Source organism: Saccopteryx bilineata, chromosome 11, assembly GCF_036850765.1.
Source record: "Saccopteryx bilineata isolate mSacBil1 chromosome 11, mSacBil1_pri_phased_curated, whole genome shotgun sequence".
NCBI classification, from domain to species: domain Eukaryota; kingdom Metazoa; phylum Chordata; class Mammalia; order Chiroptera; family Emballonuridae; genus Saccopteryx; species Saccopteryx bilineata.
This window is the reverse complement of record NC_089500.1, coordinates 42,889,585-42,901,195: the sequence shown is the minus strand read 5'-3', so window position 1 is coordinate 42,901,195 and position 11,611 is coordinate 42,889,585. Positions and strand designations below refer to the sequence as shown.

The following is an 11,611-nucleotide window of genomic DNA, read 5'->3' as shown; positions in this document are numbered from 1 at the left end:
AGGGTTTGCTTGATGAACTCACCTACCAGAAAGAAAACAAAAACTGGAAGAGATTGGGAGCCATAGCCCGGAAGAATCTTGCAACGTTCTGAGACTTTTATGTTATCCGCACACAGTGAAGTTTGGGATCCCCGTTCAGTTCTCACTGTGTGATTGGTAGAACTTTTTGGATAAACGGGGCCTTGTGCTTGTGTTCCTTGTGTTCAAGTTTGCAAAAAAGATGGCTTCTGGGAGGATTGTATCCTGCTCTGCGACTTGGCTGTGTGGTGTGTGCCCCAAGGAACAGAACCTGTGGCAGCTGTCGAGCAAAGAGAAAGGTTCGTGGAGAGAGGCAGAGGCTCGAGTCCCACGGCGGGGCATGTGAGCGCTGGCCAGACCCCACACGGGGTCTTCCAGCCCTACTGCCTCCTGCTTCTTCCTTCTGCTCGGGATTAGTGTTGCCATTGTCCTAAGAACTGAACTATCTTAGCTGCCCAAGAGGGAGAACCTCTGTCTCTCCTTTAAGAAAATTCACTTGACATAAAAATACACACACATACACACACTTATTTATTAAAACTATACATCATTGACATCAGCCATTTTAGTGACAGAGGTATTTGTAATTTTAAGGATTACTGGGTGATAAGAAGTTCCACTCATGGGACTAGCACTACCTGGAGATGTTTCAGGCATCAGTTAAAAGCCCAAGGGGAAACTATTTTAACTGTAGAGGAATGGCAAAGGAAGGGGGAGAGAGACGGGTTGATTTGGTGAGACCGTTCTGTAGGAAGACAGAACTCAGGCCAGTACGAAGCTGCTGTGTTGAGTCTATTCCTGCTGTCAGTTGACGTGCACTGCGAGAGTGGCCTTCCCAGGACCCTTCAAACAGTACTACAGAGACTTCTGGCTCTTTATCTTTAAGGTCAGGCTTGTGTGCGGACCAGCTGACCATGACACACTAAACATCCTTGTCAGATAGTAAATTCTGCTCAAGCAAACACTGGCCTCATCCTTGAGAGTCAATTCGGAGTGTTTATTTCAGAACTCGCACCTCATGGTCACTTCGTAAATACCGGCTGACTTGTTGCCATGCTGCTCAGAACTGATGTATCTGTGAAAATAAGCATGTGCAGCATTTATTTGTGTGACCTTGGGCAAATTTCCTAGCCGTTTTGGATTATTGTTTCCTCATCTGTGAAAATACAGTGCTTAACTTTTATTGGGTGCTAACCTTGTACCAGGCATTGAGCTAAGTACTTGATAGTCACGATCTCATTGAGTCCTTAAAACATAGCGATGGAGTACAAACTATTCTCATTTTACAGATGAGAAGACTCTGGCGTAAAGCAACCTCCGATCCCTGAGCGGCAAGTGGCAGAGTGACAACCTGAAGACAGCAGTCTGGCTCCACGCCCCGTAGTTTGCTCACTACCCTGTAATGGGGCAGGGAAGGGGCCTGTAATTAATTACTTGTGCATTTACCTCTCAGGAGAGGGCCCTGCATTCCAGGTCCCCTAGAGCTCTGGTGTGACTTCAGTGGGAGAGAGCAAAGGCTCGTTTTGTTTTGTTTTGTTTTGTTTTGTTTTGTTTTGTTTCAGAGACAGAGAGAGTCAGAGAGGGACAGATAGGAACAGACAGACAGGAAGGGAGGGAGATGAGAAACATCAATTCTTCGTTGTGGTTCCTTAGTTGTCCATTGATTGATTTCTCATATGTGCCTTGACTGGGGAGGGGGTTACAGCAGACCAAGTGACCCCTTGCTCGAGCCAGCGACCTTGGGCTCAAGCTGGTGAGCCTTGCTCAAACCTGATGAGCCCGCGCTCAAACTGGCGACCTCGGAGTCTTGAACCTGGGTCCTCCACGTCCCAGCTCTATCCACTGTGCCACCACCTGGTCAGGCAGAGAGGCTCTTGCATTAAGAATGCTTTGGGCTGCAAGTGACAGAACATCCCATTAACAGTGCCTTGCAGGCATTATGCTTTTTGGAAGTGTTGCTTCTGTTGTGTATCTTTGGGCACTGATCACCCTTTTGGTTAAAAGGGCCATACTTTCTTATGCTTTTTCGAGATGGAACCAAAGACAGGGGAGGTGTGAGGCTCCTCAAGTTCCCTGCGAGCTCTGGCTGCTCCATGAATCTGTACAGGCCCCCCAGGCAAAGCCTTGGCCTGCTTTCTTTCCTTGTCCCTTATGCTAACTACACCCTTGTGGGTGGGGAACACAGATGTCCTTTGAGTGGTGAAACTGGAGGAGTCTTGGCTTTTCCAGTAATAATTTCTAAATCCTGGAATGCCTGAAGCCCAGTTCTGTGAAACCAGGCCATGAGTAACTAACTAGAATAACAATGATTTGAGATTTAAAAAAATTACTACTGTAATGCTTCCTTTTATTATTTAAAATTAACTTTTTTTTTCTTTCAGGTGGGAACTTGCAATGAGGAGCGTGATGATTAAACACGTAGCTCCTGCGCTTACGGAGGTCTGTGTTCTTGTTATTGCCCCTATTGTTTTCTGTTAGAGGATATCCTGAAATGAGGTTAAAATGTCTCTTAGACCCACCTTTTCTACTCCGTGTGTATTGCCTATGATAATGCTCTTACTGAGGCCCCCATCTCCTCATGGGTATTGCTATATGTAGCCTCTCAACTTGTCTCTCTCCCTCTAGTCTGTTCTGTTTCCTGCCATCAAATAATCTTCCCGAAATCCTGCTTCCATCATGCCATTCCTCCGCTCATAAAACTGCCTGTGGCTCCTCTCTACCCAGGAAATACCCAGTGCCAGCCAAGCATTGTGACCCTCTGCCTCCGGCCCCAGCGTCCCCTGTCCCTTCCACTCACCAGTGAGAATTCATTCCCCCATGAGCTGTTCCTCGCACAGTTCTACCACTGCACCCCTCTCTCTGTTCTCCACCTGGGGTTCTCTGCTCTGCTGTGTTAATTTCCCTCCTAACCTACCACTGAAGGCTCTCTTCAATCATGTGGACTCTTCCAGCCAGTCTTGACTTCCTCAGCCGTCACTCCTCCTTACCCCTGGATAGTCTATAATCCTTATTTCCCTGAGACGTTTTCCCAACCAGTGGAGATTGAGCAAATGCAAAATGAGCTTATTACTTACAGGTCTAGGACTTGACTCGATTCTTTTCCTTATTTCTTGCTACCAGCAAAATTAATGATGCTCGTTACTATACAGTGAATGACTTCAGGAGTGGGTTTGAGTCAGTCATACTGCGGTAAACATTGTTAGCTGTCCACCCAATGTGTTCCTCCTTCCTTACGATGAAACACTTATTTTATTCAGTATAGTGATGTGCCCAGCCATAGTAGTTTAATCTTAAATCTAAGCTAATCAGAACACTCATACTCCCATTTCTCAACTTCCATTTTAGTCAAGATTGGCCCTGTGAGACGGTACTGGTAAACATGCTGGACATCTCTGAGCAGGGTTCTTTTGTCTCCTGGATAAAGGGCACAGTGTTTGAAAGACAGCTCATTGATGCTTAACCTTTCACCTCTTTCTGCCTAAATCAACCATTTTGCAACCATAAGGCACCAAGCCTGAGAATAAAAAGTCAACATATTGAATATTACCTCTCAACTTCCTGTATGTGAGATAATTATTTATATTCCTTAAGCCACTATTAGTTGAATATTCTATTCCTTGCAGCTGAAAATATTCTGAACTTGCAAACCATATTCTTATCTTCCAGAATCCTAAACAGTACATGAACATTGTATATCTACTCAAATATTTTGAACTAGCTAGTTCAGGAGCAAATGTTGTGATTTTTCAGTTAAAAAAAAAATCTTCAGGAAATTAGCATCACATGCATATTCATAAAGATATACTCCATAATTGAGGGAAATATACGCTTTTAATGACAAACTTTAAAGTGTTAATTCATAACCATGATAACCAATTAAACAATTGGACAGCTGAGTAAGGAAAATCAAAGGAAACAGTAGGAAGAGTGCATTAATTCTCTAACGGGGAAAAAAAGGTACATAAGGTCCCAGCATATAAATTTTACTCACTATTTGTTGGAAACCTCTGTTTCCTTGTCTTTATGTTGCTTTGACAAAGCTTCTGCCACAGCAACTTCCTGGCCTTTCTTTCTACTCACTCGTTCCTTTTCATGAAAACAGTGAGTTACCTGATAAGAAAGTTTAGAAGCAGTTTTCAGGTGTATTCTGCCCAGCTTATCCCTGGCCTCTCTGGTGAAACAGCTTGACCTCTGGATATAAATACTTGTGCTAATCTACTCAGTAAGCTTCACAGGTGCTGAGCTGCCCCTCATAGGTGATGCCAGGAGTTTGAATGGACAAGTTCAAATCCAAGGGGATGTATTAGGAAGCCCAACTGTGTCCGTTGGTCAAGCATGGCTCTCCAATTCAGTTTTATTAGTAATTAAGTTGATATTTTGGTCTCCATCAGTCTCTCTCCTGTGTCTACTTCTCAAACATAGGAAGGGAAAAGCAGTGTATTATTAATTGGTGACTTCAAATGCTAACTTAGAGCCACAAGTGTGGATTCTTGAATGCTTCTTACTTGAATGTCAAAATATCAATCTTCTCATTTAAGGAATAATAATAATAATTTTCTCTCAATCATTTTTGCATTTATTCAGTATATATTTTTCAAATATCTACTCTATATGTTATAAACATGTGCTGAATACACCATAGTCAGCAAAAACAGGCATGATTCATATAATAAAACATCAAATATAAAGTTAGACTATTCTGAGTGCTACTAAAAAAGGGACAGAAGGTCACTTACATGAAAACAGATAAGGGGATTTTATTTAATTGGAGAGATCAACAAAGGCCTCTCTGGGAAAAGAATACTTAATCTGAATTGGCATTAACTAGTTGAAGGGGACAAGGAAAAATATTCTAGGCACCTTCAAAGCCTTAGGACAGGAAGGGGTGTGGTAAGAACAAGGGAATTAAAAGAGTCCGGAGTGAAGTGAGGGGAAGGAGATGCAGTGATATTGCAGATGAGGTTGGAGAGCTATGTAAGGACCAAGTCATGCAGAACCTTGAAAGCCACGTTTAAGTAGGGAGTTTGGTCTTTATCTTAAGAACCATGGAAAAGCAGTCAGCTTGGCAAGACACAGACAGATGATGGTAGCTGCTGAGACCAGGGTGGCAGTGAAAGAGGCAGAGGGAAGGAGACACACTGCAGAAATAGTTAGAAGGTAAAACTGACAAAATTTAGCCATGGGAATGATGAGGAAAATGCAGGTATCAAGGATGACATCCAGGTTTATAGCTTGTGTAACTAGATGGATGGTGGTAGGCATTTACTGAGAGAAAAAAAAACCTTGAAGAAGACCAGATTTAAAAAGAAAGATGACAAGTTCGGTTTTGGACTTGTGGAGTCAGAGATCAGGCGTTTTAGACATAGAAAAAGAGATTTAATTGGCGCTTTCTGAGTGCAGATGTAGGTTGGAGCCTGAGAACAGGCATTTCTAGCAAGGTCCCAGGTACTGTTGCTTGCCCAGGGCTCACACTTTGAGAACCGCCTTTCTGGGGTAAAAGTAGCTTGAAACAGACTTCCTTTATCTCTGGGGTCCTGACAGAGTGATTTCTCACTGCCTTGGTACCTTTCCAATGTCCTTAGCCTGATGTTTCTTTCCACATGTGTCTTACAGTCGGCGTGAGGGTTGTTCTGACCCATCTACTCTACTGCTGCTAGAAAGAGAAGCAAAAACTTCCAAACTATTAATGACAGCCAATACTTATAGAGCAAGTGTTATATGTCAGACTGTGGCTGGCATGGCTGTTGGTGGCACAACTCTAGAGGGAATTGTTCACATTGCTTTGTGTGACTGGCCCCGCGGTGTGGATGGGGTCACGTGGAGTTGTGTACTGTAGCTCCTGGATGCCTGAGCACTACGCAATGATCTTTATGTGCCTTATTTCATTCACTTCCACAGACTTTCTAGTATTACCTGTATTTGCAGAAGAAGAAACTAAAACTTAGAATTAATAACTTTCCAAAGGTTACAGGGTTTGTAAATGACAAAATTTCAAGATACACCTGAGGCTTGTCTAACTGCTAAGACTCTATCTCTTGAATAATGGAAAACAAAGTTGGCATCAAGCCTTTGAACTTCTCACCACCTCCGTCTGTAAAATGGGCACAATCATATTCATCCTCAATCTCAGAACTGGGTAGAGTGAGTTAATGAAGCTGGGGGATTCAGCTTTTGAGAGTGTTTTTGGAATAAGAGAATTACCTTTCATTATCATGGTTCTGTTCAGGAAAGAGGCTTTGTTACAAAGGTATAAACACCCTCAGTTGTTGAGCAAGCAAATGAGGACAACCAGCGAAGCAGAGCTAAGGCCAAGGCAGGTGTTCCCAGCAGCCCACAGAGCGGTGGCACAAGGCATCCACTTTTCAAACGGCACCTGCTTTAAAAAGCAGCAGCTCATCCGCTGAGGCGTGTAAGGCCAAGTTTTTTCTCCCCTAGTTTTCCTCTTCCCCTTAAGGACATCAGGTGTTCAATTCATTTCTCCTTTCCTTTTTTATTCTTGCTCAGTGGCTAACTGCAAAGTGTTAACTTAGAAAGTAAGGATTTTGAGAGTCCTTAGACCCCTTAGGTGTTATAATGGCAACATAAAACCCTTACCAGGAGGTCAGAGGTTCAAATCTAGGCTGTCAGTAGTGACCACAAATCTACATCTCACCTTCTACAAATCCAATGGCCATCTGTTGGTTGTTTCATGGTTCACATGAAACAAACAAATAGTCTCAGCTCACTTGCCATCTGCATCAGACCCAGCATTGCCGGATACCGGTTGGCATTCCCAGGGCAGAGGCCGAGACCTCACGTGGAAGCTTTGCTCCTCTGGTCCTGCCGCGTGGAGGCTACGCGTGCAGGACAAGGGGGAGAGGCGTCAGCTGATGAGGAAACAGAGAGAGGTTGTTGTCTTACCCTTTCGCCTTTTTGACTACAAAGAAGATATCTCTTTCCAAACCTTGAGGAGAGGGTCATTTATTTTAGGAACTTGACCCAGCAGGGGAGAGATGTCATTGCCAGTGGTAAATGATGCAGGGAACGTTGTGCAGAGAAAACCGCCCTTGCTCTCTTGAATGAAGAGAGGAGCAAACTAAATAACACACAGGAAGGAAAATAGGACCAGGAAGAATGGGCATGAACATCCAAAGTAGAGACCTCTGTTTCTTCTTTGTACACTTAGACAATTACACAAACCCGCAGGCCCAGAGAAGCAAAGAGTGGGATGTCCTGTTGGTTCTCTGTGTCCGGTTCTCTCCCAAGCTGGCTCCATACTCCCTGCAGGAAGGCAACATGTCCATTCTCTGTTCTTATGATCTCCCAGGGGGTCAATGTCAAGCAAGATCAGGTGTGGACAATGAGTCTCCCCACTGCCTCTCCTCCACAAAGATGTACTGTTTTGTGCCATCTCTGGGTCTAGGCATTTCCATTCTAGTTTTGACTCAGGAAACTGCCAAAATGCTACCTTTTTCCCAGAAGAGGGCAGCTAAGTTTTAAGCGTCGATTTTTGTTTTCATTTACTACATTGATTCTATTATCAAAGTTCTTGCCTGAATCCATAGGCCTTCCCTGATGTTTGTCTGAACTTCTAAATCCTTATTGCACCATCAATAGAATGAATAAAGGTATCCAAATTTCAGAGGGTCAACATGTGAACAAAGCTGAAAAGGTAGTAGTGAAGAACATGGACTATTCTTTCCAGAAATCCAGTAGCAGAAGAGAAAGCTAGAGCAATGAAGAGGGGTGGCGGTTTGCAGGAAGGTATGTCAGAACAGGGAGTCATTGTGCATATATACATATTTCCAGTATAAGAGATGGTAAAGAAGGGGAGAATAAAAATGCATGAGTCAAAAGGGGAAATAATGTTTAGACAAGTGCCAGAGAAGGGAAAAAGGAAAGAAATCAACTGCATAGGAGGAGGAGGTATTCCTGAAGACGAGGTCCAGAAGGAAGCAAGACAGTGGAGGGATTCAGCCACTTTGCACAGGTTTGGCAGAACCGATATCTAATTTTTTATTGAATTCGGTGAACTGGTTGTTAAAATGGCACTTGTAATCAGGGTTCTCTCTAAAGTGGGTGCCTGGGCAGCCACCCAATGTAGAAATCACAAATTTATATTCCTTACTCTTTTTTAACATTCATCTGTGCAACAGCATATTCTAAACATTTGTAGTAATGGTCATTCTGTCCATAGGTGAAAAAAATTGCAAATGAGGACACCAATCAAGAAGCAATATGGAGGCCCTGACCGGTTGGCTCAGTGGTAGAGCATCAGCCTGGTGTGCAGGAGTCCCGGGTTTGATTCCCGGCCAAGGCAAACAGGAGAAGTGCCCATCTGCTTCTCCACCCCTTCCCCTCTTCTTCCTCTCTGTCTCTTTCTTCCCCTCCCGCAGCCAAGGCTCCATTGGAGCAAAGTTGGCCCGGGCGCTGAGGATGACTCCATGGCCTCTGCCTCAGGAGCTAGAATGGCTCTGGTTGCAACAGAGCAACGCCCCGGATGGGCAGAGCATCGCCCCCTGGTGGGCATGCCGGGTGGATCCCGGTCGGGTGCATGAGGGAGTCTGTCTGACTGCCTCCCCATTTCCAGCTTCGGAAAAAATACAGAAAAAAAAAAGCAGTATGGAAATATCTTAAATAACAGTTTGATTGGTTTTTTTTGTCAGGTATTATTTAATACTTTTTCATTGAAATTTTAAAACTCTTTCTTGTAACATAATCTAGTTTTGTGTACTTCTTTTATTGTTCTTATTTAAGTAATAAATGCATGAAATACTAAACTACCTTTTGATGTAATGCTTTTTATACTTAGAACAGTCATTAGGGCAGAGAACTAGTTGTTAAATTACTTGCATCCCACCACTGACTTAAGGGTGCTGCTATGTGTGTATTTCATATGTGGAGAGGCCAGTCTTAGGCTCTTCATCAATAATGTGCTCTATTTTCTTTGTGGGGTAGAGAGCAAGGCTCTTCACTGAGAAAGGCTGGGAGCCTGAGGAATGTGTCAAAGATTTGTGGGAAAGAGGAAAGAAACCACAAGAGAACAGATGTGGAGGGCTGTTGGCAGGGCTGGGTTCCGATGGATTTGCACCCTCTGTCTGTGTGTTGGTATTGTCTTTAAAGTCATCCGGCATAGCTTGGCTCTCGGTCATGCAGCCACGATCACTGCTTTATATTACATAAGGAGGTTGGACTTGAGGATTGGAAAGAAAACAGACTATAGAAGAATTCTGCCCAATTTATTCATGGAATGGGGGAAATAAAACCAACTGGGTCTGTCAAAAAGTTTTCAAAGAACTTTACAGAAAACTTTTCTCTTATTTAAGTCAAAACAGCATGGAAAATAATAATATGGCGTTTGAGCTCCATTCTCTCTGTTGGGGGCGATGCTTGAAGAAAAAGAAAAATGTATTCTGTGGTTAGTCATATTTTAATTGGTCACAATATGAAGCAAAAGTTCAAAACTAAATGCTAGAAATATCTCCCCTCTGGAACATTCAATTAAAATCTGTAGGGGTAAAAAGCCTCAAAATGACAGCCAGAAAATAACTATACAACCACCACAAAAGTTACTGTAAATCTAGAGTTTAGGCAGGCAGATGACACTGAAGTGAGTTATATGCGTGTGTGCGTGTGCGTGTGCGTGTGTGTGTGTGTGTGTGTTTTAGGGATATAGGTTGGGGGCTGGAGTGGTTCTCTAGACGATTTTTGGCTGAAAGCTTAGCTTTAGCTGGAACATGTAGCATTAGTTCCTCGGCAAGAGTGTTAGCTTGGAGTTAAAGTGTGATGTGCACAGAATTTACTGCAGTCTTGCTGAAATTTCCATGCCCTTCCTTACCTTTGCATTTCCTGTTTCCAACCCTTAGGAATATCCATGTCTTCTCTCATGCCTTTACTCATAAAGGATTTTAAATGCCTTCTCACTAAAGGAGAAAATAACTGCAGATAGAAAAGATCAGTTACTTATCTCAGGAGTACTAGCACTTTAATAAGGCAGGTCTTAGGTAAAATAAATGTTACTGAACTCTGAAATAACATCACATGGATAGAAGCCTATTCTACTTATTCATAAAAGGCATTTTGAAGCTGTCCCACATTCCTGCCAGCAAGAAGCCTACATGGGATAAGTTACAGAATTATTTGAGCCCTGGAAGGAAACTCAGAAATTCTAACATGTTGTATTTATTAAGATGATGTCAAAATCACTATAATAAAAACTAAGGGCTATTATAGACAAAACGATCTATGAACTCTTTGGCATTTAGCATACCACTTGACAGTTTCTGTTTTATTTGGCTTTCCTCAAAGGAGAAAAATATATGCCTTACAGATGGGCTTCAGGTGTGCAAACATGTGTGAACACGTGCACATCTGTGTCCACAGGTTTGTCATGATCATGTGCAATGCACATCCCCCCAAAGTATCTTAGGAACTTAGTCTTCATTATCACTCTATGAAAAAGGCACTATTATCTCCATTACAGATAAGGGAGCAAGACATAGAGAGCTTGAGTGACTTGTGCAAGGACACACAGCATGTGGGTGGTGGAGCTGAGATTTGAACCCACAGTGCAATACGGATACAATATTCTGAGCTTTAATCACTTTTCCAACTGGCTTTATGACCCTGAGTTATGGACTTCACAGAGGCAGTTGTTTCTAAACTATGTGTTGAAAAATGAGTTTCCAGGTTGGAATGTGGTAGGTGAGGCTTGGTTAGACTTTCACATACTTGACAAATCATGGTGAATTTAGGGAATGAAGTATCTCAGCCAGGTGGGTGGCATAGGATGAACATAGTGGTGAGACCATACATTCCGGGTAGCACATGGCAATCTGGGTTTTCATCTATTTTCCTAGTATAATTACAAATGATCCCTGCTTTACCTCTTGAAAGAGTCTGGGTTTGGCTGGTGTTAGATGGTTCCTCTCACCTATAGGGGTCTGTTCATATAGAACCTTGCATAATATGCTTTGCCTTTTTGAGCTTTTAAAATTCAGAAATCAGGGTCTAGGGAAATTTTATGTCTCAAGTTGCCCCCCCTCCTCCAACTACCTTAGGTATTCGTTAGATTCTATTTCTTGGGATAGTTCACCATCCTTACCATTGGCATGACCAAGTTGCCCATATTTAGGAAACTTATTCATCAATTGATTTCACTGTTACAAGTCAATGACTAGATTCAGAATACGGCCAACTCCTGAGTTCAAGTGTGTAAACTGATTGCTTATACATTAGTTGATTACTTGTTAGTTTAAGACAAAAATTGACTGAATTTGTTTAACTTAAGTAGATAAAATATCAAGTATCCACTGTCTTCTTTTCCATGTGCAGAATGTAGCAGTAGTAGCATTTGACAGAACCAGGATAAATTAAGTGAAAACTACACTGCTTCATTGGGTTGCAAGGAACAGAGACCTGAGTCAGCTAATTCTAGTGATGGAGAGGTTTAGTGTGAGCATTTGGAGGAAAGGAAAGAAACAAAGAAACTCATCTCAGGTGTCCTACAGACTTCTTGCAGCCTTCTAACCTCATGTAAAGCAGCAGAATATGGTGGGTGTGAATTCTTAGCAAGGCTTCTACTTGCAGGTTGTGTGACCATGGTCAAGGTGCA

General features: G+C 42.7%; 1 long non-coding RNA gene across 1 annotated transcript; it reads right to left on the bottom strand.

Moving 5' to 3' along the window:
• Positions 1-526: 526 nt before the first annotated feature.
• LOC136315299 (uncharacterized) lies at positions 527-4,174 on the bottom strand. Its single transcript, XR_010727472.1, has 2 exons — positions 4,010-4,174; positions 527-1,093 (listed from the first exon to the last, which is right to left on the bottom strand). It is a non-coding gene; the product is annotated as an uncharacterized lncRNA (long non-coding RNA).
• Positions 4,175-11,611: the final 7,437 nt, after the last annotated feature.